Raw genomic sequence first — 5,099 nt, 5'->3', positions numbered from 1 at the left:
AAACTTGATGCTTGTGTTTGTCAGCTCTTTGCTTCAGAAAAGCCTTCTAAATTATAAATGTGTATGGGATTGACCTGATAAATTACATTTTTCACAGTGTTATACAACTCTAATTCCAAGTAAATTGAGAATTTGATGCCCACAACACACCCTCAAACACTGGAAGAGAGGGAAGAATAAACTGGAAAGTTCAGGAATGAAAAAAAAAAAGGCATGGCAAGTTTATTTGATCTTATTACATTTTTTTTCCATCAGTTTCTTTATTAAGCATTTTAAGCATTATAAACACAAATAAAACAGGCAAAACAAACACCACCATACACATACTGGGAACAAAACTACACAAAACATCCAAACACCAGAGGACTATCACAACAAAAAAAAAAAAAAATTATTTTACAGAACTTAAAAATAAAAAACAAAAAATACAAGCTGCGAATGAAGCGGTAGCAAATAACATTAGAATTAGCCTTGTCAATACGAGACTCAGTCCAAGTCTAGAGGGAAGTCCAACTTCCGAGCATATTCAAAAAAAGGGGTCCATATAGTGAAGAATTGCTGTTGTGAAGATCTTAGCATACATCGAATTTTTTCCAAATTAGCAAAGTACAGTACATCCCTAATCCAGTGAGCATGAGATGGCGGAGAGGTTGATTTCCATTTCAAAAGAATCAATCGTCTAGCTAACAAACTCACAAAGGCAATAAAAGATCTTTTTCCCAAAGACATCGACAAGCCATTTAAGGTCACGCCAAACAAAGCAGTAATAGGGTTTGGCACAATGACCACACCCGTGACCTCACTCAAAGTGTCAAAAATCTTAGACCAAAAAGCAGATAATGTTGGACATGTCCAGAACATATGAATAAGAGATGCATCTGCCTGACGACACCGATCGCAGGTGGGATCCATATTTGGATACATTTTTGATAACCTGACCTTCGTCAAATGGGTTCGATGCAAAATTTTACACTGTATAAGGCCATGTTTGGCACAAATCGAAGAGCGATGAACTTTATCAAGAACTTCCTTCCACATATCCTCGCCCAACTCAACCTCCAAATCATTTTCCCAAAGAGCCTTAATGGAGGTCAAAGGAGCCATTCTTAATAAGTGAATCTGAGTATATAGATATGAAATCATGCCTTTCAATGCAGGGGCTGGAGCAAAGAACCTATCCAGAGGCGAGTCAGGAGGAGGAGCAGGAAAGGATGGGAATTTGTCGACCACAAAACTACGTAATTGTAAGTATCTGTAAAAGTGAGATTTAGGGATAGAGAACTTCTCCGACAATTGTGCAAAAGAGGCAAATGTATCGTCAATATAAAGGTCCTTAAATGTCTCAATGCCCTTAGACCGCCAAATATTAAAAGCCCTATCCATTAAAGATGGAGCGAAGACATGGTTTAACAATATGGGGGCTGAAGTTGAATATGCCATAAGACCGAAACTGCGACGGAACTGGTTCCAAATTTTCAAGCCTGTTCTCACAACAATATTATTAGTATATTTTAACGGGAAGTTTGACATGAGCGTGAACGAGAGCAGAAAGAGAAGTAGCTCTACAAGAGGCACCCTCCATCTTCAACCAAACAGGGGTAAGTAGATGCGAGTGCGAGTGTAACCAAAACTGTATAATTTTAATAGTAGCGGCCCAGTAATAGAATCGGAAATTCGGCAGAGCCATCCCACCCAATTTCTTTGGGTTCTGTAAAAGTTGTTTACGCATTCTGGGAGGTTTCCCGTTCCAAACAAAGTCCAACATAATAGAATCGAGTCTTCGAAAGAATGATTGTGGAAGAAAAACTGGGAGTGAGTGAAAAAGATACAAAAATCTGGGAAGTACGTTCATTTTAATGCTATTAATCCGGGCAGCTAGTGATAAAGTCAGCATTGACCAACGATCCAAGTCCTTCTGGGCCTGAGCCAAAAGAGGAGTAAAATTTGCGTTAAAAAGTTGCTCATGTTTTTTGGTTACCTGTACTCCAAGATATTTAAATTGACTGGGGGCAATCTTAAAAGACAGAGTATGTGTCGGGTATTCACAAGCGGCCCTATTAAGAGGAAGCAATTCACTTTTATTTAAATTCAGTTTGTAACCAGATATGGCTCCAAATGAGTCAAGAAGCGAGAGCACAGTAGGAATTGACCCAGAAAAGTCTGTGACATAAAGAAGAAGGTCATCTGCGTACAGCGATACTTTTTGCTCCTGACCACAACTGACAATGCCTTTAATCAAAGGATTACTACGGAGAGCAACAGACAAAGGTTCGATAGCTAAAGCAAATAGCAGGGGACTGAGAGGACAGCCTTGACGTGTTGAACGATGCAAAGGGAAGTATGAAGATTGATTATTATTGGTTCTAACAGAAGCCGAAGGGGATGAGTATAAGAGTTTGACCCAAGAAATATAATTTACCCCAAACCCAAATTTCCGTAAAGCGTAAAATAAATAACCCCATTCTACCCGGTCAAAGGCCTTTTCGGCATCCATGGATATGACCGCTTGGGGAAAAGTAGATGTTGGAAGATTGTAAATAGTATTGAACAGGCGCCTCAAGTTGAAAAAGGAGTGTCTGTTTTTTATAAACCCTGTTTGATCAGGAGAAATTATATGAGGTAGCACCGATTCTAATCGAACCGCAAGCATCTTTGACAACAATTTAAAGTCTACATTCAATAAACTAATTGGCCGATAGGAAGAGCAGTTCTTTTTTCAAAAGTAAAGAAATTGAGGCCTGATTAAGCGTAGGAGGTAATTTTGAAGCGCCAAATGATTCGTTATACATATCTATTAGAAGCGGAGCTAGTTTCCCCAAAAAACATTTATAGAATTCCACCGGAAATCCGTCTGGGCCTGGACATTTACCAGTAGACATTAATTGGACAGCCTTAGATAATTCCGCTTCGGTAACTGGTTTCTCTAATTCTTCTGACGCATCCGAGGCTACCTGGGGGATTTCCAGAGCAGAAAAAAATTTTTCATATTCTAAACCGTCAACATTAATTTCTGAGGTGTACAGACTTTCAGAATAGTTTTTAAATTCTTCATTGATCTCTAATGGATCCACTGTGGTACCAGAGGAAGTATAAAGTTCAGTTATTTGGCGTGAGGAGGTGTTTTGACGTAAATGATGAGCCAAGAGCCTACCTGCCTTGTCACCCTGCTCAAAAAACATACTACCAGTTTTATATAGTAATTTAACGGCTTGGTCTGCAACTAACGTATTAAATTCAGACTGTGCTATAAGTCGCTGTTTGTAAATACCAGAAGAGGGAGCATTCGCATAGGCAGCATCCAATCTAGCAATGTGTTCAGCAAGCTTAGCAAGTTTTTCTTTCTTCTTCTTCCTCTCATGGCTCAACTAGGAAATCACCTGCCCCCTAATATATGCTTTAAGTGTCTCCCACAAAACAGAAGCTGACGTATCAGGTGTTTTATTAAAACTTAAAAACAGATCAATTTGTTCAGAGATGTAACTGTTAAAATTGACATCCGACAGCAGGCTAGTATTAAAACGCCAGGGAGATCGCAATGGAGTGTTACCACCAAACCTAATGCTGACGGCAACAGGAGAGTGGTCAGAGATAACAATAGGTTCATACGAACACGAATCAGGGTCAACAGAAGAGATAAGCCGACTATCTAATAAGAAATAGTCTATCCGAGTAAACGTACGATGAGCGGAGGAAAAAAACGAATACGCTCTACCAGTAGGATTAAAGAAACGCCAAGGGTCTGTAACAGAGAAGTCGCCCATAAAGGTCTTAATTACTTGAGCAGAGTCAGAAATTCTTACAGATTTAGCTGAGGAACGGTCAAGAAGATGGTTCAAGACTTTAGTGCGCTTCACTGGAGAGTTAAGGCCTTTACAGTTCCAGGAAACAAACTTGAGCTCACCACCACCAGGATTGAAGTTTTTTCCGGGGTGAGTCATTTATAAATGAAATAAGTCATATCAACGGCTAATGGATAGACCGACGGCACCGCAGCAAAAAGAAAGCACTGAATTAAAAGTGTACACAAAAAACAAAAATCACACACATTCAACCAGTACAATAAACAACAACCCACCCACCCCGGTGTCAGCATCCACCCCAAATGGATGCACACAAGCCCAAGAGAAACACAAAGAACTCCAAAACGCTCCAAAACAGCTCCAACCGAAACTGTGATGGGCTACCTGAGAAAAATCTGAACAAAGTAAGCAAATGTACTCAAAACCTTAAAGTTGGTGCCTGTGACAAAACAATTAAAAAGTAAAAGTGAGGATTCATCCTCCTTCTCGCCATACAGGTATTAGAAAAAAAAAGTTTTTAATCATATAAATACCTAAATAATAACGGCACCGAAAGTGATGAATATGACCATAATAGAAATAACAGTCATAGAAGAATTACTGAAATGATAACTTATACTCCAATCTGGAAAAAAGATTCAAAAAGAACTTACAGAAGACGTCGCAAGAACAGACATTCAGCCACCTGACAGACTTACCACGACCTGAGCTATTTAAAGTTCTGTTCGACAAAAGTTGCAGCTGAAGACGGGTCATCGAACTGCCGCGAAGTTCCATCTGGCAGCGTTATCTTGAGAGTCGCCGGGTAGAAGAGTCCGTACTTCACACCTTTAATGGCACGTAATGACCGCTTTACAGGTCCAAAGGCCGCCCTCTTCTTTGCAATGGAGGTGGTAAAATCCGGGAAAATGGAAATCCTCTTGCCTTTATAAAGGAGCGGTGAAGCTTCACCCGCGCGTTGTAGAATCAATTTGCGAATATGAAAGAAGTGCACACGGGCTACTATGGTCGAGCGGGGGTCCCAGGCTTGGGCTTTTCCCTCAAACTGCGGTGAGCACGATCAAGTAGTGGTTTCTCGGTCAGGCCCAATAAGTCCTGCAACATCCCAGCAACAAAGTCAGTGACCAGAGACCCCTCGCTATTCTCTGGGACCCCTACCAGACGGATGTTGTTCAATCGGGATCTGCCTTCCAAGTCTTCACATTTCGCGTCCAGAGAAATCACCTGGGAGGCTAGAGTGCTAACTTTAGCCTCGAGCTCACCTATACGGCCGTCATGGTCGTTAGCACTTAGCTCGAG

The sequence above is a fragment of the Telmatherina bonti genome, assembly GCF_933228915.1.
Source record: "Telmatherina bonti genome assembly, chromosome: 18".
In the NCBI taxonomy this organism is placed as follows: domain Eukaryota; kingdom Metazoa; phylum Chordata; class Actinopteri; order Atheriniformes; family Telmatherinidae; genus Telmatherina; species Telmatherina bonti.
This window is presented reverse-complemented; position numbering follows the sequence as displayed.